At 44.1% G+C, this 25172-nt stretch overlaps 1 long non-coding RNA gene across 1 annotated transcript in view; it reads left to right on the top strand.

The window, feature by feature from the left end:
• Positions 1-25172, top strand: part of LOC132211006 (uncharacterized) — a 112965-nt gene that overhangs the window by 22694 nt on the left and 65099 nt on the right. The gene's annotated exons all lie outside the window — the stretch shown is intronic.

Genomic DNA, 25172 nt, shown 5'->3' with positions numbered 1-25172 from the left:
GCTAAAGATGGTTGGGCCTAGGACACTGCCCTGAGGAACTCCTGCAGAGATGTCCTGGAGCTGAAATGACTCACTTCAACAACACAGTTATCTTTTATATGTCAGGAATGACTCCACCCAGTGGAGAGTTTGCCCCCGATACCCAGTGATTCCAGTTTTGTTCGGGCTCCTTGACGCTACACTCAGTTGAATGCAGCCTTGATGTCAAGGGCTATCATTCTCGTATCACCTCCGGAATTCAGCTCTTTTGTCCATGTTTGATCCAAGGCTGTAATGACATCAGGAGCTGAATGGCCTAGTGGAGCCCAAGCTGGGTGTGTCTGAGCAGGTGCTGCTTGATAGCACTATTGATGACACCTTCCATCACTTTATTGATGATCAAGAGGAGACTGATGGGGCAGGAATTGGACGGGTTGGATTTGCCCTGTTTTTTGTGCACCAGACACACATGGGCAATTTTCCACAATGTTAAGGAGATGCCAGTGTTGTAACTGTACTGGAAGAGCTTGGCTAGAGGAGCAGCAAGATCTGGAGCACGAGTCTTCAGTCTATTGCAGGACTGTTGTCAGAGCCCTTAGCCTTTGCAGCATCTGGTGTCTCCAACCTTTTCTTAATTTCCCATGGAGTGAATCGAAATAGGAAAGATTTGGAGGGAAATGGGCCAAATGCAGACACATGGGACTGGTTTAGTTTAGAACTTGGTGGGTGTGGACTGGTTAGACCAAAGGGTCTGTTTCTGTGTCGTACAACTCCTGACTGAAGTTGATTTTTACAGGGAGCCGGCATAGGCACGATGGGCTATGTAATCTCCTTCTGTAGCCAATGATAGCATTATCTATTTGTCCCGCTAAATAATGCTATCACTCATCTATGGAATCAATCACATAAAACCTCTCTGTTGTCAAAGTGTCAAACACATAATGTCATCATCTGTTGAGAGGCCGAAGAGATTATGAGAGAGTTGCAGTGGGAGAGAGATCCCCTGAGGTTTATCTGGAGGGAGGAGGGTTGGACTAGGCCCAAAACGTCAGCTTCCCTGCTCCTCTGATGCTGCTTGGCCTGCTGTGTTCATCCAGCTCTACACTTTGTTATCTCTATCATCATCTGTGCCTGATTTTCCTTCAAAAGCAGACTTGTTTTTATAGTTCCCAATCACGTGGTTAAAACACCTCTTTAACTTCTTGTCTCATGACCCATTGAAGTCCTACAGTATGGAAGCAGGCCATTTGGCCCATCAAATGCCCACCAACAAACATCACGCCCCCTATTCAATCTCTGTAACCTGCATTTCCCATGGCTAACCCATGTACTCTGCACACTGTACACAAATTAGCATGGTCAATCCATCTAAGCTGCAGCCTTTGGACTGTGGGAGGAAACTGGATCATCCGTAAGTTACCCACATAGACACAGGGAGGATATGCAAACTCCACACAGACAGTTGCACAAGGCTGGGATCAAACCCAGGTGCTTGGCACAATAAGGCAGCGGTGCTAACCAATGAGCCACTTTTCCACCCAACTCCGATCTCTGACTTCTCATACCCTTAATGAATCTGCACAGAACAAAGCAGATATTTAAGTTAAGAGGTGAGCTGATTCAATTTCAATCTGTGGAAAGGTATTTGCTATTAAGACATGAGCAGTGTAGTATTTCCAATAAAGTTCTTTTACAATTGCAGCTTATAAGAACACATAAGGAAAATGAATTCTATCTTCTCTGTCCCAGTTCACTGACCAATCACTAATATATAATCAGATTATTCTTGCTGGCTTTGAGGTCTGGGCCAAATTTTGATGTTGGTTTAAAGCTAACCCTGCTCCAGTGTTTTATGCTGATTTAATGCCTGTTCAACAGTTATTCAGAACCACTTGCAATTTTTATTATTGTGCAGAAAGGAGGCCAAATGTGGAAGTGCATAGTGCAGGCATCAGATTAAACTTAAAGGCATGTGGACCCTGGAGGGAAAGCGTCTATATATGGACATAAGTACTTTCTCAAACTTTAGAAAAATACAAAATGAATTTTAAATATTTCTAAATCTTTGCCAAGGTAGGAGATGTGTGGCAGGTGAATGTCAGGTGAAAATGAGGTGGAAGGAAAACCAATGCAAGGAATAATGTCCAGGAGTACCAGGTCGCTAAAGCCAACACTTACTCCGACCCCCTCATCCCAGTTCCTTGATGCCCCCTGCCAACCCACCACCAGCCCACCATGTTTGCCAGCTGTCAATAGATACAGATCCAGTGGGTGCCACACAATTTGACCTTGAGGTCATCATTTGAGATGAAGTGCACCATTTCTGGCAGCTAGTGACCAGATTAATTGCTGGATACATTACCTTCAGGAGTTACAATGAATGACATTCAGCCTACAGTACAGAAACAGGCCTCTCCAAGGGTGTTTTTCTGTGCTGTATGATTCTCTGACTCTCCCTCCACTGCCCCGTCCATTTGATTCAGAGATAACAAGCTGCTTTCTCTTTTCCAATGCTAAAAATGGGGCGGCGCGGTGGCTCAGTAGTTAGCACTGCAGCCTCACAGCTCCAGGGACCCAGGTTCGATTCCAGCCTCGGGTAACTGTCTGTGTGGAGTTTGCACATTCTCCCCGTGTCTGCGTGGGTTTCCTCTGGGTGCTCGGGTTTCCTCCCACAGTCCAAAGATGTGCAGGCTAGGTGGATTGGCTGTGCTAAAATTGACCATAGTGCTCAGGAGTGCGTGGGTTATCAGGGGATGGTTCTGGGTGGGATGCTCCAAGGTTCGGTGTGGACTTGTTGGGCCGAAGGCCCTGTTTCCACACTGTAGGGAATCTAAGCTAATCTAAACAAGGGTTCAATGACCATAAGATATAGGCCATTCAGACCACTGTGTCTACTCCACCATTCAATGAGGTCTGATAATTCTCAGCTTCACCTCCCTGAGGTTGTCCCATAACCTTTGATTCCCTTCCTGATTAAAAATCTGTCTATCTCAGCCTTGAAAATACTTAATAACCCAGCCTCAGCAACCTTCTGTGATAAAGAATTACAGCCATCATCACCCATGTCTTAGAAATGTGACCCTTCACTCTGAAATTATGCCCTCTGATCTGAGACTCTCCCACAAGGGAAAACAATCTTTCTACGTACATCATTTCAAGAAACATATATGTTTTGTTAAGGTCACCTCTCATTCTTGTATACTCCAACAAGTACAGGCCTAAACTACTCCACCTCACCTCATAAGACAATTTCCCATACCTAGTAGCGAAGTCTCGTGAATGCTCTTTGGAGTGCCTCCAATGCCAATATATTTTTCTTTAGAGAAGGGGCCGAAAACTGTTCACAATATCCACTTCATCCATTTCACCAACACCTTCCTCCCCAAGCTTAAGTTCACCTGGACCATCTTTGATACTTCTCTCTCCTTCCTGAGCCTCTCTGTTTCCATCTCTGGCAACCACCTAGAAACCAATATCTATTTCAAGCCCATCGACGCCCACAGCTACCTAGAATACACCTCCTCCCACCCACATGCCTGCAAAAATGCCATCCCCTATTCCCAGTTCCTTCACCTCCACCACATCTGGTCCTGGGAATAGGCATTCCACTCCCAGACATCCCAGATGTCCTCGTTTTTCAAGGACTGCAACTCCCCCCCCACCCCACCTGTGGTCAAGAATGCCCTCGACCACGTCTCCAACATTTCATGCAACTCATCCCTCACACCCCCCCCCCGCAATAATAAACAAAACAGGATCCCCTTCATCCTCACATACCACCCCACCAACCTCCGAATCCAATGCATTATCCTCCGGCATTTCCGCCATCTGCAATCTGACCCCACTACCAAGGCAATTTTTCACTCCCCACCCTTATCTGCTTTCCAGAGGGACCATTCTCTCTGTGGCTTCCTCATCTGCTCCACTCTCCCCTCCAGCCTGCTGTGTTAATCCAGCTCTTGTCATCACAGTGTCCAAGGTGTTTGACTGTAACCTTTTATTGTTTGAGCAAAGCAACATTTTTTATACTTCATTCCCTATTGCCCACTGAATTTTGAGTGCTTTTGGTGCTTCCTCAATGGAATATGTCTTTATTGTGTGCCATGAACTATGTTCTTAAATGCCTGTAATTGCCCTTATTTAAATTTAGCACTGTGGTTTATGACCCATTGTGGCTCAGTGGTTAACTTTGATGCCTCACAGTGCCAGGGTCCTGGATTTGATTCCAGCCTCAGGCAACTGTCTGTGTGGAGTTATCATGTTCTCACTTTGTCTGCGTGGGTTTCCTACAGGTACTCCAGTTTCCTCCCACAGTCCAAAGATGTGCAGGTTAACATGGATTGGCCACAGATTCTAGGGATGTGTAGGTTAGGTGTGTTAACCATGGCAAAAGCAGGGTTATGGAGATTGGGTTGTGGGGTGGGTCTGGCTAGAATAATCTTCAGAGGGCCAGTGTGGACTTGATGGGCTGAATCGCCTGCTTCTACATTGTAGGGATTCTATGATTCTCTCAATATGAATGCTAGATTCTATCATGTTTTGGTCATTGTTTCCGAGAGGATCTGTCACTCTGTAAAATGTATTTAACCTACACCATTACTGATCAACAGATCCAGAATAACCTGAGCTCTGTTTGGATCCACAACGTATAGTTCTAGGAGACTGTTTCCAAACCACCGCATGAATTCTTCATCATGGTGACCTCTGTCGATCTATCGCAATCTGCATGAAGATTAAAGTTACCTGTGATTAATTCACTGTCTATGTTACATGTTCTTATTTAGTCTCTGTCCCACCATACAGCTACTGTTAGGGGCTTTTGGATTATATATAACATTCGTGTTTCACTGTTTAATCTTTACCTCCATCCATACGGGTTTTACATCTTCCAGCCCAAGATCATTTCTTCCCATTTTACTTATTTCATCCTGTACCAACAATGCTGCCCCAATTCCCTTTCCTTCCTGTCTGTCCTTTTGAAAAATCACATAACCCTGAATACTTATTCCAGCTTTGATCCCCTTATGAGTGTGTCTTTGTAATGGCTATAAGATCAACCCTGTAATTGTGATGTTAATTCAACTATTTGTTCCAAATATTGGAGGGAAACCATGGCAAAAATCAATGTACTAACTTTTGCAGTGGAGTTTAATTGAAGCATTTCCCTGTCCCACTTCACTTGCCAGAGCAGCTAGCCTGGTTTTCCATAAGGAAGTTCAACTGGCTGTACAGATGCTGTGTTAATAAAGTACAGCTGTTTGAAAGCCCGGTTTTAACACACTATTCTGATCACCAGATGCCTCAAGACACCAAAACAAAGAACTTCAACACCTTCAACACCAATGCTGACTTGAAGCAATTTTCTGAGAACAGTATTTGTGAGTGATCAGTTTTTACAGTTCATTCTGAATTAAGGAAGGATGGCATCTGTGCATGCTCTGGTTCACACTGGCAGCTTTGTGAAAATATAAGGAGTTATGTGGCTTCAGGCAACTACTTAAATCCCATATCCACACGGCATCTAAATTCATTTGAACAACAATTCTGACCTGATGAACTGCTTAGATGACACATTGCTGTAGAAAATTCCACTGGGCCAACAGGGCAGCCAGCAAATCAAACTGCCTGACTAAATGTGCCAAATGCAGAGCTTTCTTCAAGCTAGTTTTGGTTTTTGCTTGTCCAAGAGGTATTGTTGTTTATTCCAGTATTGACTCCATATATTTAACTAGAATCTCTATTTTGTCCCACCATTGGGAGGAGGCATATTTTATAATAGTTTTATATGAGAAATGGTGGTGTACAATTACTCTACATTTGGAGTGTTAAAATGTACCAGGGCTGGCTGAGGCTAAGCTGAGACATAGCATCTGTAGCTCAGTGGTAACACGCTCAGCTCACTCACAAGGTTGTGGGTATCATTTAACACTTGAGCAAATTGACCACCTTACAGCTCAATGCGTTCACTCTCAACCTGTATTAAATGTAATTTGCTTTAAAACCCTTAAAGTCAACTCTTTCAAGTTCCTTCTAGATTCAAGAAGTCATGAATTATGACAAATAGTAAGTGAAAGACCAACTTTTATTGGGTAGGAATCCAAAGTACGAAACTGAAAAGTGATTTTGCGAAGGAGACACATTTTCAGGAGAGGCCTGAGGGAATTTTACTCTATGTTCAGACTGTCTGACCATGGGACTCTGGAGAAATCTCCCATCCCTTTTTGCTATCCGAGGACAGAATTCCACAAAGTTTAAACTGAAAAGCAAAGACAGTTCAAATAAACAATCAGCCAGATTAAATCCCATCCAATCTGTGGCCAGACTTCTGCCTTCCATCTCTGTTAAACATTAGCCAATTTTTAAGGTGATGAACTTGGACTGTGAGGCTTGTGTTGTTTTCAAGGGTTTTGTGGCTTTGGGCCAGTGCAAACAGTAGTTCCGGAAGAAAGACCCCAGTCTACTTTTATGTGGCCAGTGTTTAACTGTAAAGTTTGCAGTGCAAAATGCTGAGGCAACTGTCTAAGTCTGGCACAATGAACATCTTTTTTGCTCTTTCAACGTGCCCATTTTATCCAAAATCCTTCTGGTGGGCTCTGTCACGCAGCTGATTCAGGTGAAATTTAAGACATAGGACCTAAAACCAAGACAGAGTTTTATAGATGATTCATGCACAGTTTGTATCCCTATCGCATTAACTCTTTAGCCACCTCCTCATATTTATAGTGAGACACAGCCACTGATCTCTGTAGCAGAGCTGAATGCTCTCACTAGCACCACTAAGACAGCAGTTGGAGTGGGGCAGAGAATTAATGTTTTCAGCTACATTTTTCAACTTATAATAATCACCTGCAGCTTTAGTAGGTTCAGGAATGCTTAGGTACAACAGGGGAGACGATGCCAGTCCAAATAAGGCGGCCAGAATATATGAGAGGGACAAGATGCTAACCAATGTGGGAGAAAAAAGAGGAATTTGACAAGGAAGTAGTAAAAAGAAGTAAATTTTACAAAGACAATCAAAGTGTGGAAATAGTGAACCTGAAAGCATAATTGTGGGAGGTAAATGTAAGCCATTTCAGGAAATGTGATGCTACGTTCAATAAGGGATAGAATAGTGAAGGGTAGAGACTGTTGACTGGGAGGGCACATTGACAATGGGACAGTGGGATGAATGCACGGGTCTTGCAGGGAGAGTGAGTAATGGAGGCTGTGAGAGATTATGAACAAATACTAACATAAAAAGAGTGTATGTGTCAAAATGCTAGTATGGCTGAGACTGGAAGATTCAGAGGATGTTTGATCTGAATAGAGAGGACAGTGTGGGAGATGATGTGGGATCACTTGCCTGGTATCAGGGTGTGAATCTAGCTTAGCGTGAGATCTCTCACTGACAACCTCCAGGCTCTGGTGTGAGCTTGGACTTTTTCAATCCACATCGCCGTCAGTTCCTACAACACAAATGGTCAATGGTAAATAATTCAAGATTGGGCGGCACAGTGGCTCAGTGGTTAGCACTGCTGCCTCACAGTACCAGGGACCCAGGTTCAATTCTAGCCTTGGGTAACTGCCTGTGTGGAGTTTACACATTCTCCCCGTGTCTGTGTGAGTTGCTTCTGAGTGCTCCAGGTTCCTCCCACAGTCCAAAGACATGTAGTTTAGGTGGCTTGCCCACGCTGTAGTGCCCAGCGATGTGTAGGTTGGGTGGGCTAGCCATGGGAAATGCGGGGTTACAGGGATAGGGTAGAGGTTGGGTGTGGGTGGGATGCTCTTTGGACGGCTAATGTGGACCTGATTGGCTGAATGGTCTGTTTCCACACTGTAGGGATTCCATATCACCAAGCATGGCTGCAAAAGTCCACATGGCAGCTGCGAAAGAACGAAAACAGTGCCAGAAGAAGAGTCCCTTCTGTTATTGATCTGTTTTGGTCTGTCGGGCTTTACTCTTGTTAGTCCTATGAGAGATTAGATCAAGGACCTCACTCTGATTGGGACTTCTGATCAAGTGCCATCATCCGTAAACGTTGGGCTAGATTTTCTGAGGAGTGTTAATTACAGGCAGTATGCCGCAAAAACAAAGAGCTCAGTATTCCTGTTAACAAAGTGTGAAGCTGGATGAACACAGCAGGCCAAGCAGCATCTTAGGAGCACAAAAGCTGACGTTTCGGGCCTAGATCCTTCATCAGAGAGGGGGATGGGGAGAGGGTTCCGAAATAAATAGGGAGAGAGGGGGAGGCGGAGCAAAGATGGATAGAAAAGATAGGTGGAGAGGAGAGTATAGGCAGGGAGGTGGGGGGGATAGGTCAGTCTGGGGAGGACGGACAGGTCAAGGGGGCAGGTTGATGTTAGTAGGGAGGAAATGGAGGTGTGGCTTGAAGTAGGAGGAGGGGATAGGTGAGAGGAAGAACAGGTTAGGGAGGTGGGGACGAGCTGGGCTGGTTTTGGGATGCAGTGGGGGAAGGGGAGATTTTGAAGCTTGTGAAGTCCACATTGATACCATTGGGCTGCAGGGTTCCCAAGCGGAATATGAGTTGCTGTTCCTGCAACCATCGGGTGGCATCATTGTGGCACTGCAGGAGGCCCATGATGGACAGGTTGTCTATACTGCATCTGCTGTACCCATTGTGGCTTCCTCTACATTGGGGAAACCAAGCGGAGGCTTGCGGACCGCTTTGCAGAACACCCACACTCGGTTCACAATAAACAACTGCACCTCCCAGTCGCGAACCATTTTAACTCCCTCTCCCATTATTCAGACAACATGTCCACCATGGGTCTCCTGCAGTGCCATAATGATGCCACCCGAAGGTTGCAGGAACAGCAACTCATATTCCGCTTGGGAACTCTGCAGCCCAATGGTATCAATGTGGACTTCACAAGCTTCAAAATCTCCCCTTCCCCCACTGCATCCCAAAACCAGCCCAGCTCATCCCCGCTTCCCAACCTGTTCTTCCTCTCACCTATCCCCTCCTCCCACCTCAAGCCGCACCTCCATTTCCCACCTACTAACCTCATCCCACCTCCTTGACCTGTCCGTCCTCCCTGGACTGACTATCCCCTCCCTACCTCCCCACCTATACTCTCCTCTCCACCTATTTTCTCCTCTATCCATCTTTGGTCCGCCTCCCCCTCACTCCCTATTTATATGTGAACCCTCTCCCCGTCCCCCTTTTCTGATGAAGGGTCTAGGCCCGAAACGTCAGCTTTTGTGCTCCTAAGATGCTGCTTGGCCTGCTGTGTTCATCCAGCTCCACACTTTGTTATCTCGGATTCTCCAGCATCTGCAGTTCCCATTATCTCTGAGCTCAGTATTCCTGACAGTATGCGGAAGGCAAACCATGCCCCCCTCTTCCACAGCACCTCAGCTGTCAAATTCTCTCATTTAAATGTCCAGCAATACATCCAGGCACTTTGACAGCTCCTGTGAGAGGATTAGTACCTAAGTTTAAGAGCGAGTTTAGGATGCTGGATCGGTAGTGTCCTAAGGGGTAGGTAGTAAACTGGATATGCATAGGGGATAAGGTATAAGATAGATATAGGGCCAGGAAAGTTGGACACCAGGTCGAAGAGTACCAGTGCACAAGGATTGGTAGGTTAGCACAGGCAGGAAATATGAGGTTTGGCGGTAGTAGAAGCGGAGAGGGAGATATCTTCTAGAGTAGGGGGAATCTTCAAGTTTTCACAGCTCCATCCGAGTCTCTCTCTGTTGGAGATTCCAAAGGCTCACCATGCACAACCCCCACCCAGGCCAGAATCACAAATATTTGGTCATTGGGAAATCCAGGTTGGAACTGTCTGTCTGTCTCTCTCTTGCTCTCCCAGATGCTGCCAGTTCTGCAAAGTATTTTCAGCACTTACTGTTTTGATTTGCTTCTCTTGCATGCTCCTTTGGGACTATAAATCAAAATCTAATGATCCTAATCCTAAATGGTTTTCTTTCAATCACTGTTTCCTGATCGATTTTTAGGTTGCGTCTGATCGAGTCTGACCATCAAGCACCTGTCAAATGTAAAGAAAATCAGCTCATTTTTGACGTTGTTCAGAATATTTTGCTGTTTTGGTGTGCTTTAGATTTCCATGATGCAGTATAGATGGAAGATCTTGCTTTTAGATTTTTATTTCAAGTGGAAACTAGTTTCGCTCAGTGAGCAGCGTGAAGTCCTTCCACCAGCAACAGTCAGTATTAGCTTGGCACCTCCAGGGCTTAGGTGTGATCAGCTAGCTCAGCTGAAGCTGGGTTCCATGCTGAGCAGTGCTTATACTAACTATCCACTGAGGAAAAAACCGGCCCTTTCACAGAGACACTGCTACAAGGGGTTCATAACTAAAGCTCTGAGAAAGGCCATGTCTTACCAACTTGATTAAATTCGCCAAGGTGATTACTGGGTTGACGAGTTGCCTCAGAAAACTACAAGCCTTGTGGTTACTTGGGGTGCAGAGAGAAAATGAAAACATAGCATTGAGATAAAGGATCAGTCATGATCGTATCGAATGGTGGAGCGGGTTTGAGGGACTGAGTAGCCCACTCCTCCTCCCAGTTTCTACGTTTCCAATTGAGTTTAAAGTAGACTGGCTATCCTTCATTTGCCCTCACAGCTGGTGTGAAGCATTGACTTCCTTTGCGGGCTCTGCCAGGGAGCGCTCTATGGTGGCAGTATTAAATCCTGCCCAGATGAGACACTCTCTAATGTCAGCCACTTCTTTTTCAAAACTGAACTGATGACCAGAGGGAGATACACGATCTCCAGTCTGCAGGTAACTTCAGTGACATCAGCACCATGTTTGAACATCATCTTTGATTTCTAAATCTACTTATAAGAAACCCAGTCTAAGAGTTTAGTCCAAAAGTCCTCAACGTCAGATCGTGAGAAGGAGATGCCAGAACACATAATGCACCTCAATGAGCAGAAAGGGGAAAAAAGGCTTTTTTATTCTTTCACGAGATGTGGGCATCACTGCCTGGTCGAGTAGTTTTTGCCCAATGCTATTTACTGTTGAGAAGGTGGTGGTGAACTGCTTTGTTGAACTGCTTGGAGGGGAGCTAGCATTTATCTGTTGCCCTTTTCCTAGTAGGAAGTTGCTGTGCATTAGGAAAGTGCTGTCTAAGGTGCCTTGGTGAATCTCTGCACTACCTCTTACAGACAGTACACATTGCCTCCGAGTGACGGTGCTGGAGGGAGTTAATGCTTGTGGATCTGGTCCCTATTAAGTGGACTGCTTTATCCTGGATGTTGTTGTAGGAGCTGCACTCATTCCATCATGCTCCTCACTTGTGCCTTGTAGATGGTGGACAGACAATGGGCAGTCAGGAAGTGAGTTACTTGCTGTAAGATTCCTAGCCTCTGTCCTATTGTAGCCACTGTATTTATATAGCTAGTGTAATTCAGTTTCTGGTCAACAATAAGCCCCAGGATTGGATAATGGTGAATTCAGTGATGATGATACCATTAAATATCAAAATGTAATGGTTAGATTTTTTCTTGTTGGAGATGAGCATTCCCTGGCACTTGCATGGCATGAATGTTACATACTGCTTGTCAACTCATGCCTGGGTATTGGTTCATTTGGGCATAGCCTGCTTCAGTATCAGAGGAGTTGCGAATGGTGCTGAACATTGTGCAATCATCAGTGAACATCCTCCCATCTGACCTTACAGTGGAGGGAAGGTCATTGATGAAGCAGCTGAAGATGGCTGGGCCTAGGACACTACCCTGAGGAACTCCTACAGAGACAGCCTGGAGCTGAGATGATTGACCTCCAACAACCACAACCATCTTCCTATGTGTCAGGTATGACTCCAACCAGCAGGGTGTTTTCTCCAATTCTGCTGACTCCAGTTTCATCAAACGTTGATGACAAGGGCAGTCATACTCACCTCACGACTGGAATCCAGCTCTTTTGTCCATGTTTGAACAGAGCCAGCTGTGATAGGATAGTCATGGTCATTGTGGCTCAGCACTTCACTGAGATTTATGGACAATGATGATGTTTCCAAGATCCCGGCATTAAATTGCCACTTGCTGACTTTGGCCGGTGTCCATCTGCCCATTCCCCCAGGAATGAAAAATTGGTGATTCTGGGACACTGACAGTCCCCAGTAAAGATCTAACACACAGTTGATGGTGCGTGAAAGTCACTGGACACCTCCGCTGAGAGCGAGCACCTTTGGGTCACTGTGTCTGTGACTGAGCTGTCCTCTTTAGGATACCCTCCGTTCATCTCAAATGGGAAAAGGGTTGGAAAAGGTGGTCTAAGATAAGCTGGTCCACACTCTTCTGGCTGAGAAACCAAACTCTGTGGGATCACTATCAAAGAAAGTAAACTTTAAATTTTGCAACTTGGAAGCTCCTGGACATCTCAAATGTGACCACCCAGAAAGAGAAACAGCGATTGGTTTACTTGGGTCAATAATGCTTGGAACGAATATTGTCACCTTAAGTGAGACTCGCCTTTCTGGGGAGGTGGTGCTGAAGGAGCAAACAGGGTGATGCCCCCTTTGCTGGAAAGACAAAGCTGACAGCGACACTTTGGAGCTGCAGAAGTATGTGACTCCCCTGGGATAAGAGCAGGAAGAACAAACCGAGGTCACAAGTTAAGAAGGCAGCATTCCAACAGCTCCAGGCTGATGTCTAAAAACAATTTCAGAACGTAAAGGGCAAGTGATAGGCAGAGGAAACTTAAGAAGTTCAACGAAATGCTGACAATTCTGACATGCAAAGCTTTTTGAAGGCACTAGTACCTTTAGCTCAAAGATGGTCTCTCTTTTCTTACAATACCACCTGTCAAAAAATGGTTTCAATAACTTCACATCTTTGAACCCACAGTGGCAACTGGTTATCCTCAGGCGATGCCCCACTATCCTGTGGTAGATACTGCATGTGGACGACCAACAATAGGAGAGAATGCACATCAAACCTGGGTGGTATTCAAGCCGAGATCTTCCAAGCTTTTGCTCACATCAAGACTAAACATCCAGTGGATTAATATTGAAAACAGGAGCTGGAGCAGGCCATTTGGCCCTTTCTTCCTGCTCTGCCATTTAATATGATCATCCAACTCAGTCCCCATTTCCATTTTCTCCCCACACCCTTTATTGCTTTAGCCCTGAGAACTAGTTCTAACTCTTTAAAAACATTCAATTTCTTGGCTTCAACTGCTTTCCGTGGCAGAGAATTCTACAGGCTCATGACTCCCTGGGTGAAAAGAAATTCCTGTCAGCTCAGTTCGAAATGGCCTACCCAGTTTTCTTACATCGCAAACCCTGGCTCTGGACCCCCCAGTTATTAGGAACATCCTTCCTGCCTTAACCTTGTCTTGTCCTATTAGAATTTTATAGATTTCTGTGAGGTCACTGAAATAACTCCACAGAGGCTGGTCTCCAGACACAAAGTCACCCTTTATTTACACATGGAGAGTCTTTGACACTGATCCAGCTCCCTCAGAGCCAGCTCTCAGAGTGAACAGAACCTCTGACACTCCTGGTTTTATCTGTCATCAGGGCTCCCTGATTGGAATGGCCGAACAGCCCCAATCAGGGAACTCATATTCAATGAGGCCCACCTGGCTGACCTTGTTATAATCTCTACAATTACCCCTCACTCTTCTAAACTCCAGTGAAGATAGTCTTAATCAATTCAGTTTCACCTCATACATTAGTCCTGCCATCCCAGGAATCATTCTGGGAAAACACGAGTTCTGATTTTGGAGGTGTCTGCTTCAGATTTCCTATCCCAAGACATTTAGAACATACAACATAGAACATAGAACAGTACAGCACAGAACAGGCCCTTCAGCCCACGATGTTGTGCCGACCATTGATCCTCATGTATGCACCTTCAAATTTCTGTGACCATATGCATGTCCAGCAGTCTCTTAAATGACCCCAATGACCTTGCTTCCACAACTGCTGCTGGCAATGCATTCCATGCTCTCACAACTCTCTGTGTAAAGAACCCACCTCTGACATCCCCTCTATACTTTCCACCAACCAGCTTAAAACTATGACCCCTCGTGTTAGCCTTTTCTGCCCTGGGAAATAGTCTCTGGCTATCAACTCTATCTATGCCTCTCATTATCTTGTATACCTCAATTAGGTCTCCTCTCCTCCTCCTTTTCTCCAATGAAAAAAGTCCGAGCTCAGTCAACCTCTCTTCATAAGATAAGCCCTCCAGTCCAGGCAGCATCCTGGTAAACCTCCTCTGAACCCTCTCCAAAGCATCCACATCTTTCCTATAATAGGGCGCCCAGAACTGGACGCAGTATTCCAAGTGCGGTCTAACCAAAGTTTTATAGAGCTGCAACAAGATCTCACGACTCTTAAACTCAATCCCCCTGTTAATGAAAGCCAAAACACCATATGCTTTCTTAATAACCCTGTCCACTTGGGTGGCCATTTTAAGGGATCTATGTATCTGCACACCAAGATCCCTCTGTTCCTCCACGCTGCCAAGAATCCTATCCTTAATCCTGTACTAAAGCTTTCAAATTCGACCTTCCAAAATGCACCACCTCGCATTTATCCAGGTTGAACTCCATCTGCCACCTCTCAGCCCATCTGTGCATCCTGTCAATGTCCCGCTGCAGCCTACAACAGCCCTCTACACTGTCAACGACACCTCCAACCTTTGTGTCGTCTGCAAACTTGCTGACCCATCCTTCAATCCCCTCATCCAAGTCATTAATAAAAATTACAAACGGTAGAGGCCCAAGGACAGAGCCCTTTGGAACACCACTCACCACTGACTTCTAGGCAGAATATTGTCCTTCTACTACCACTCGCTGTCTTCTGTTGGCCAGCCAATTTTGTATCCAGACAGCTAATTCCCCAGTATCCCATTCCTCCTGGCCTTCTGAATGAGCCTACCATGGGGAACCTTATCAAATGCCTTACTGAAGTCCATATATACCACATCCACAGCTCAACCCTCATCAACTTTTCTAGTCACATTCTCAAAGAACTCGATAAGGTTTGTGAGGCATGACCTGCCCCTCACAAAGCCGTGTTGACTGTATTTGATCAAGCCATGCTCTCCCAGATGGTCATAAATCCTATCTGTCAGAATCCTTTCTAACACCTTGCAGACGACAGACGTAAGACTTACTGGTCTGTAATTGCCGGGGATTTCCCTATTTCCTTTCTTGAAGAGAGGAATTACATTTGCCTCTCTCCAGTCCTCAGGTACAACTCCAGTGGAGAGCGAGGAAGCAAAGATCCTCGCAAGTGGCGAAGCAATTGCATTTCTCGCTTCCCAAAGCAGCCGAGGACAAATCTGGTCCGGGCCTGGCGACTTGTCAATCTGTGTAGTTACATCATCATGAAGTAATTTTCGGAATGTGTTAAAGTTTGCTGGGCATTGAAATTTTTGGAGCACAATCCATACAATCATGTGGTTTAGTGAATCAAATGCTTTGGTCAGCTCAATGAGTATAATAGAGAGGTCCTGGTGTTGTTCCCATCATTCATCTTGGAATTTTCTGTTAATAAAGGCAAAGGTGTTTCTAGAAGGGCTGCAGTGTATCTCTGGCAGATCTCCTTTGTCATAGAAGGTAGTTCTGAAGAATGCTGTTAAAATTGTCCCCACAATAGGGAATGCCTAATGCAGGGAAAGTCTCTCAATAGCTTCCATAGCATGACTTATCTCCATTTCTGAAGACAGTATTGTGGTACTCCCGAACTTGGAAGGGTTCCTTTTCTAATTTAGCGGTGCAAGGTTCCCTGGGAAGAGTGACCATAATAAGATAAAACTCTTCATTAAGATGGAGATGTAATTGATTCTGAGTCTAGGGCCCTGAATCTAAACAAAGGAAGCTACTAGGCGAAAGGCAGGAGTGGGCTGTGACAACCTGGGGGACGTGGCTATAAGGGATAATGTAAGCAAAGAACTGTGGATGCTGGAGATCTGTTTTTGTTCCTAAAAGGGGCGACAGTAGATAGGCGATGGCAAACATTTAATGAGAGCAACAATCGTTCATTTCTAAATAAACCGAAAGAACTGCGGATGCAGAAACAGAGGTTGCTGGAAAAGCTCAGCAGGTCTGGGAGCATCTGTAAAGGAAAGAAACAATGTTAGCATTTTGGGTCTGGTGACACTTCCTCAGAACTAATTTGTTCATTTCTGTCTGGAATGAAAACAGGTAAGACGGCCTGACCATGGCTAACAAGTGAAATTAGGGATAGTATTAGATTCAAGGAGAGGGCCTACAAATTGGTCAATTAAAGCAGCAAACCTGGGAATTGACACTGATTTAGATTTCAGCAATTGAGGACCAAGGATTAATGGAGAGAGAACAAATAGAGCACAAAAGTAAGCTTGTGGGGAATACATAAACTGATTGTCACAGCTTTGACAGGCATGTGAGAAGAAAAAGATTAATGAAGAGAAATATAAATCTCTTACAGTCAGAAACAGAGGCTGACCAATTAAATGTATACATTATTTCTGTAATCACAAAAATGGACACAAATTATGTCCCAGAAATGTTGGGGGAGCGCAGGGTCTGGTGAGGGGGTGAAAGCAAACAAATGAGTATAGACCGGTCTGCCTGGCATCAGTGGCGGGGAAATGTTAGAGCCCATTATAAGAAATGTAATATCAGAATACTTGGTACACACTGTCAGGATAAGACAGAGTCAGCATGGATTTATGAAAGGGAAATCCCGTTTGACAGATCTACTGGAATTTTTCAACAATTTAACTAGTAGAATTGGTAAATGTGGGGGCCAGTGGATGCAGTTTATTGGACTTTCAGAAGGCTTTCAAATGAGGTCCCACATAGGTGTTTATCATGTAAATTTAAAGTGTGTGGGATTAGGGTTCGTGTACTGACATAGATATAGAACTGGCTGCCAGATAGAAAACAACAAGTAGGAATAGACTGATATTTTTCTGAGTGTCGGTCGATAATTAGTGGGATATCACAGAAATCAGTGCTTGGATGCCAGCACAATATATAGTAATGATTTAGATGAGGGAATTAAATGTAATATCTCCAAATTTGCAGACAATACAAAGTTGGGTAGGAGGGTGAGCTGTGAGGAGGATGCTTCAGTGTGATTTAATCAAGTTAGGTGAGTGGGCACATTCATGCTGATGAAGTGTAATATGACCCATCAAGTCTCCATTGACCCTTCAAAGAGCATCCCACACAGACCCAGTCGCCCACCCTATTCAAGTAACCCTATATTGCCCAAGGCTAACCCGCCGAGCGTGAACATCCCAGGGCAATTTAGCACGGCCAATCCACCGAACCCGCACATCTTTTCTCTGAGGGAGGAAATCGGAACCTTGGGTGGCTGTTTTTTTTGAGTTTGCGCATTCTTCCTGTGTCTGCATGTGTTTCCTCCCACAGTCCAAAGATGTGCAGGTTAAGACCATACGACCATAAGACATAGGAGTGGAAGTAAGGTTAGGTGGACTGGCCATGCTAAATTGCCCATAGTGTCCCATGGGAAATGCAGGGTTACAGTGAGACGGGTGGGGTGTGGGTCTGGGAGGGATGGTCAGTGTGGACTCGATGAGCCTGCTTCCACAATGCAGGGACTCTATGAATGTTTTTAGGCCACAGAGCCATTGCAGTTGGCTGTTCTAGATATCATGGAATGGTTCACCTTGGCTCAAGAACGGCATCTGAGGCAGAAGGGACCTCAGGAGGAAGCCAAAATGATCAAACTCTCAGCCCTCCTGGCACTTGAGTTCAGCACTGTGTTTTGCACGGATGTTCTGCGCTTCCCCAGTGTTGAGGATAGTGGATATTTTTGGAGCCTTGTGAATTGTCTACCACCATTCATGGCTAGTGCAGCAATACTGCAAAGCTCAGACCTAATACCCCAATTTTAATTTTTTTTATTATTCATCTGTGGGACGTGAGCATTGCTGGCTGGGCCAGCATTTATTGCCCGTCCCTAGTTGCCCTTGAGAAGGTGCTGGTGAGCTGCCTTCTTGAACCGCTGCAGTCCTCCTGCTATGGGTTGACCCACAATGTCATTAGGGTTTGGAATTCCAGGATTTTGACCCACTGACAGTGAAGCGATGGCGTTTCTTTTCCAAATCAGGACGGTGAGTGGCTTGGAGGGGCACTTGAAAATGGCGGCATTCCCATATATCTGCTGTCCTTATCTTTCTAGACAGAAGTGGTCATGGGTTTGGAAGGTGTTGAATGAGGATTTTTGGTGAATTTGTGCAATGCATTTTGTAAATAGTACACACTGCTGCTACTGAGTGTCAGTGGTGGTGGGTGTAGATGCTTGTGGATATAGTGCCAATCAAGTTGGCTACTTTGTTCTGGATGGTATCAAGCTTCTTGAGTGTTGTTGGGGCTACACCCATCCAGACAAGTGGGGAGCACTCCATCACACTCCTGAGTTATGCCTGTTGGTGGCGGACAGGCTTTGAGGAGTCAGGAGGTGAGTTACTGGCTACGATATACCTAGCTTATGACCGGCTGTTGTAGCCACTGCGTTTATGGGGTGAATCCGGTTGAGCTTCTGGTCAATGACTATCCACAGGATGTTGATAGTGGGGTGACTCAGTGAAAACCAGGGGTCGGTGGTTAGATTGTCTCTTATTGGTGATGGTCATAGCCTGGTATTTGTGTGACACGAATGTTACTTGCCACCTGTCAGCCCAAGTCTGGACATTGTCCAGAACTTGTTGCATGTGAACACGGACTGCTTCAGTATCTGGGGAGTCGTGAATGGTGCTGAACATCGTGCAATCATCAGCGAACATCCTCACATCTGACCTTATGATGGAGGGAAGGTCATTGATGAAGCAGCTGAAGATGGTTGGGCCAAGGACACTACCCTGAGGAACTCTGCAGAGATGTCCCAGAGCTGAGATGATTGTTCTCCCACAACCACGACCATCTTCCTATGTGCCAGGTGTGACTCCAACCACCGGAGCGTTTGCCCTGATACCCATTGATTCCAGTTTTGCCAGGGCTCCTTGATGCCACACTCAGTCAAATGCAGGCTTGATATCAAGGGCTGTCACCCTCACCTCAATTCTGGAATTCAGCTCTTTTATCCATTTTCGGACCAAGGTTGTAGTGAGGTCTTGAGCTGAGTGGCCCTGGCAGAACCCAAACTGGGCATCACTGAGCAGGTTGTAGCTGAGCAGGTGCTGCTTGATAGCACTGTTACTGACACCTTCCATCACTTTACTGATGATCGAGAGGAGACTGATGGGTCAGGAATTGGCCAGGCTGGATTTGTCCTGCCTTTTGTGTACTGGACATACTTGGGCAACTTTCCACATTGTCAGGTAGATACCAGTGTTGTAACTGTACGGGTAGTTCTCCTGTAAACTGATAGTTGCATTATTGTGTGACCTTGTGCTACTGAAAATCACCATTGAAAATCATGCTATAGGGAAATAACTACAGGAAATCATTATGCCTGAGCAGCAGAATGTTGGTGCTGTTCAAACAGTGTCTGTTATTCATCAATCATGTTACAGCCAACTTGCGTTAATGAAACAAATACTATAGCTGAACTATCTTATAGTCATGGGGAAGGTCATGCCTCAAAGGCCTTATTGAATTCTTAAAGGATGCGACAAAACACATTTTTGAAAGTAGAGCAGTGCATGTGGTCTATATGGACTTTAGCAAGGCATTTGATAAGGTTCCACATGATCAGCTCATTCAGAAAGTAAGGAGGCATGGGATTCAGGGAAATTTGGCTGTCTGGATGCAGAATTAGCTGTCCAATCGAAGACAGAGGGTGGTAGTAGATGGAAAGAATTCAGCCTGGAGCTCAGAGACCAGTGGTGTTCCGCAGGGATCTGTTCTGGGACCTCTGCTCTTTGTGATCTTCATAAATGAACTTGGATGAGGAAGTGGAAGGGTGGGTTAGTAAGTTTGTCGACTTGGTGGAGTTGTGGACAGCGTGGAGGGCTGTTGTAGTTTGCAACAGGACATTGACAGGATGCAGAGCTGGGCAAAGAAGTGCCAGATGGAATTCAACCCGGAAAAGTGTGCTGTGATTCATTTTGGAAGGTCGAATTTGAATGCAGAATACAGGGTTAATGGCAGGATTCTTGGCAGTGTGGAAGAACAAAGGGATCTTGGGGTCCATGTCCATAAATCCCTCAAAGTTGCTACCCAAGTTGATAGGGTTGTTAAGAAGGTGTATGGTGTGTTGGCTTTCATTGGCAGGGGAATTGAGTTTTAGGGCCACAAGGTTATGCTGCAGCTCTATAAAACTCTGGTTAGACCACACTTGGAATATTGTGTTCAGTTCTGGTCACCTCCATTATAGTAATGATGTGGAAGCTTTGCAGAGGGTGCAGAGGAGATTTACCAGGATGCTGTCTGGACTGGAGGGCAGGTGTCACGAGAAAAGATTAAGGGAGCTAGAGCTTCTTTCATTGGAACAAAGAAGGATGAGAGGTGACTTGGTGGAGGTTCACAAGATGATGAGAGGCATAGATAGAGTGATAGTCAGAGTCTTTTTCTCAGGGTGGAAATGACTATTATGAAGGGGCATAATTTTAAGGTGTCTGGAGGAAGGTATCGGGGAGATGTCAGAGGTAGGTTCTTTACACAGAGAGTGGTGGGTGTGTGGAATGCAATGCTGGCAGTGGTAGTGGATTTAGTTACATTAGAGATTTTTAAGCGCCTCTTGGATAGGCACATGGAGGATAGTAAAATGTAAGGTATGCAGGGTAGATTGATCTTAGTAGGATAATAGGTCGGCACAACATCGTGGGCTGAAGGGCCTGTACTGTGCTGTACTGTTCTATGCTCTATGTTCTATTTGTACTGGAACAGCTTGGCTAGGGGAGCAGCAAATTCTGCAGCTCAAGTCTTCAGTACTATTGCTGGAATTTTGTCAGGGCCTGTAGCCTTTGCAGTATCTAAAGTTTTCAACCATTTCTTAATACCATGTGGAGTGAATTGAATCGGCTGAAGGCTGTAACGCTGGGGACCACTAGAGGAGGCTGAAATGCATCATCCAGTCAGCACATCTGGCTGAAGATTGCTGCAAAAGCTTCAGCCTTATCTTTTGCACTGATGTTGTGTGTCCTTCCATTGTTGAGGATGGGGCTACTTGTGGAGCCTCCTCTTCCAGTGAGATGTTTAATTGCCCACCAACATTCATGACTGGATTGTCAGATTGCCTAGCTCTGTCTCTTGGTGGTTATGGTGTTTAACATGGAAGGTAGTCCTGTGTTGTAGCTCCACAAATGTGGTAGCTCATTTGTAGGTGTGCCTGGTGTTGCTCCTGGCATGCCCTCTTGCATTCTTCATTTTGCGCTCTCACATATTCCTGAATATAATGTCTCTACTCGATGACTTCAACTGCCACTGCCTAAGCTCTGAAATACTCTTCCCAAATCTCTTCCCTTTTCTCCTTTAAGATGTTCCTTACATCCTATATCTTTGACCCAAGTTCTATATCAGCTGTTCTTGAATTTTCTTACGCACCTCTTCTAGGATTCAAGGAGCAGTCCTCCTTTGTCTTTTTCCAGCATTCCTTGAAATTAGAATATAGGAACAAATTGCCAACAGGACCTTGAAGCAAATGGCTGATGGTATGATCGTGATACTCGTAAAGCTAGCTAAAGCCAGGAAAGGGAATGAGAAATAGACACAGACTGGACAAAGGCATAGAAAGATAGGAAAAGAGAAAATAAGTCAAGGCAGGAAATTATAAAGAAAAGCCAGAAGAGATAAATGCCCCAGATTTTTTTTTAAAATTTTCTAATCAACCAGTTCTGAAATGCTATCACACACCTCAGGAGCAGGTGAGAGTTGAACCTGGGTCTCCTGGGCCAGAGCTAGGGATAATGCCACTGCACCAAAAGCAGGCCCTCTGGGCGAGATTTTGTAACTCCCTCCTTGAATCTTCTCCTCTTTTGAAAAATTCCTTAAGTTTATCCACTTTACCAAAATTTTCATCATTTGTGCTAATGCTCCCTTTCCTGGCTTAGTGTCAATTTATGTCTGTTGCATTCCTGTGCCTTGGCACGTTTTACAGTGTTAATGTGGCTATATAAATGCGAGTTATAATGAGATAAAAGATTAAAGATTTTAACACTCAGTTTGTGGCAGAAGTGACAGAAAAAGAGCTTAACAACAAGAATGTAATACTCTGCAATTTGCATGAAAGATTGTTGCAACTCGCTGGAGGGGAATATCACAAGCTTTGAATGGAATGATTTTGGGTAATTACGTTTTGAGATAATTCTCAATCCGAGAGCTAAGGATGCAATCTCCTCACCAATATTTTTTCTACCTGCCTGTACTAATACATTACGAATGCGTACAGGTGAATCATCACTGCAGTTCTCATGGCAACCAACTGGGTAGCTATGTGCCTTGCTATTTTAAACAGAGTGGGTCAGTTGCTGCTCTTCATCTCCACAGAGAACCACTTACAAGCCTTTCAAGTCTGAGAACGTCTAAGATTGCATTGCCTTGAGTTATTGTCTATCATATCAAATTCAAAGCCTAGTGACTGCTGTGATTCAGATCAGTTGACATGAACATACTTACACGATGACTTATGGGTTTTAAGAATGGTTCCTCTCTAGACATGCATATTCACCTCTGCTCTTGTAAGTATTCATCATGGGATGCAGTGTAATTAGTATCTATGTGTGAGCATGTGTCCTTACCTGTGGGCATGTGGGCCTATCAGGATAAAGGAATGGGCTTGTTTGGCTGAGCTGTACAGTAAATTTTCCCGTGTTCTTGTACCAGCGTGAATTGATGAATTGAAGATAACAAAGTGTGGGGCTGGATGAACACAGCAGGCCAAGCAGCATCTCAGGAGCACAAAAGCTGACTTTTCGGGCCTAGACCCAAGGTTGGCCTGCTATGTTCATCCAGCCCCACACTTTGTTATCTTGGATTCTCCAGCATCTGCAGTTCCCATTATCTCTGAATTGATGAACTGTTTTATTTATATATTTTATATAGAATCTCTTATTTAATTCTATTATGATGTGGAGGTGTTGGTGTTGGGACTGGGGTGGACAAGGTCACAAATCACACGACAACAGGTTATAGTCCAACAAATTTATTTGAAAACAGAAGCTTTCAGAGCCTCACTTCTTCTTCCGGTGTTAATCAGGGACATGGTTACAGACGTATAACTTATAAGTAAAAGATTGAGGCATCATACCATTAATGAGGATGCATTAAACACATATACATACACTCCCTCTCTCTCCCCCACTCCTACACACACACACACACACACACACACACACACACAAATCTATGGGGTGAATTTGTATTTGCAGATACATTCTATTTTGTTGAAAAAACACACAATTTATAGACCATCAGTCAATGTGGCGTTTTATAAATTCCTACTTTAGAACTAAAACCAGTCTGGCTCCAAACCAAAACACAAGCAGTTTGTAAACAAGGCCTCACACCTAACATGCATTGTCGAACCTGAACTTTCACCTCTTCTTTACACTGATAAAACCTTTAGTTCTCTCAAGGCAGTGACTTGAAAAGAATTCATGGATTTACATATACACATTAATCAATTAAAACCTTCTAACTGATTAAAGATTTAATGGCATCTTAGGTTTGTTTAATACATCTTCATCAGTGGTGTCAGCCTTTGATCTTTTACTGATAAATTCTGTGTCTGATACCACCTCTCACACTAACACCTGAAGAAGGAGTGAAGCTCATAAAGCTTGTGTTTTCAAATAAACCTGTTGGGCTATAACCTGGTTTTGTGTGATTTCTGGCCTTAACTCTCCTACCTTTACTCAAGTTTGCCCTTAGTTGGTAGATGACGATTTTCCTTCAATCTTGCTCCACAGAGCCATCTATTGGTACCGCACTTAAATACATTGTGCCAGTTAAAATAGCAAAATTGATGTGAATGGTTAACATGGTAATTTACAATAGGACATTGTTACAACCCTGATGGGAAGAGTGTACTGGAAATCAACTCTGTGATATATTAAGGATGTAATATATGACCAATTTAATCACTAGGATGGTTAATGTAGAACTGTGATCGCTTAGAGAGATAAAATAAACTCACACCAGGTTTCAATGAATAATAATTACTTATTACAACAGACATATCCTCTAAAATGTAGAAAAATATATTATTAATTATTATGTGCAAACTTAAACTATACCTTTAAATCCAAACATACACACACATTCATTCATAAATAGGAATGGGCAGGATAAATGAGACAAACAGGTTTTGCAAGAACATTATGTGTAGAAAATGTAGATGAAAAGGAACAAAGTCGGTGAATCTAGAGTCCAAACCATAATGAGGTAACTACTGACTTTTTCTGGCTTTTGGTGATGGTATCATATTGTTGTTGACTGTGGTGCACTTCAACTTGGTGTCCAGTCAGTTGGACCTAGGTCTTGACTGGAGTTAGACGTTGTCTTTCTTAGCAAAGTCTTTGAATATAATTTCTTTCCCATTCACAGATGGTTTGCTTGAAGGCTTCCGAAAATCTGAGAAACCAACTGTTTTCTTCTCAGTTCTGTGACAAAAGTGCTACTTCTAAACAATCCAAAAGCTGTTCTTAGCAATTTCTTTCTTTAAACCAAGAGGGCACCTTTGCTCAATTATATCAAATCTTTCAGCAAAAATCATCTGCCCTTGTGGAACCAATAAGTGAACACTACACATTGCGGGGGGGAGGAACCTAGTTTATTCTCTGCAATGAAACAGTCCAAACTTCCATTATTCAGGTTATATTTCAAATAAAAGTAATAACAGTCTATATGTGCCTCTACCTTTGGAGAACTAAAAGGATTTTTACAAATATATTTTTTTCATAAGGTATACACAATATATAATGAATAAAACACACAAAAAATTATATTCATTCATACTTATTCATTCCTTATGCAGGTTTTACATGTATTCTTGACATTTTTTCCTTTTCATATTTTCAACTGATTCCCCTACATCTACATCATGCCTGGCTAACATTGTACACCTTGGGTATACAAAATCTGTACATATTTCCTTCAATTCCCGCAGTAAGTTTACTAAATCTTCCCATTTTCCTTCCTTTAAAAATGAGAATACGGTCAAAATGTCCCAGTTTTTTAGCACCGGCTAATGAAATTATAGGCTAGTTTTGTGAAGTATCGACTTTCTTTAATCTCACCCTTACTGTCTCTGTCATCCTCCATTACACTTAGCACCTAACATACTTGCTTTTCTTCCTTGCTAAAATATCATTTTA

Source organism: Stegostoma tigrinum, chromosome 26 (genome assembly GCF_030684315.1).
Source record: "Stegostoma tigrinum isolate sSteTig4 chromosome 26, sSteTig4.hap1, whole genome shotgun sequence".
Lineage (NCBI taxonomy): Eukaryota > Metazoa > Chordata > Chondrichthyes > Orectolobiformes > Stegostomatidae > Stegostoma > Stegostoma tigrinum.
Note: the sequence above shows the minus strand (reverse complement) of the source record. Positions and strands in the feature narration are given on the sequence as shown.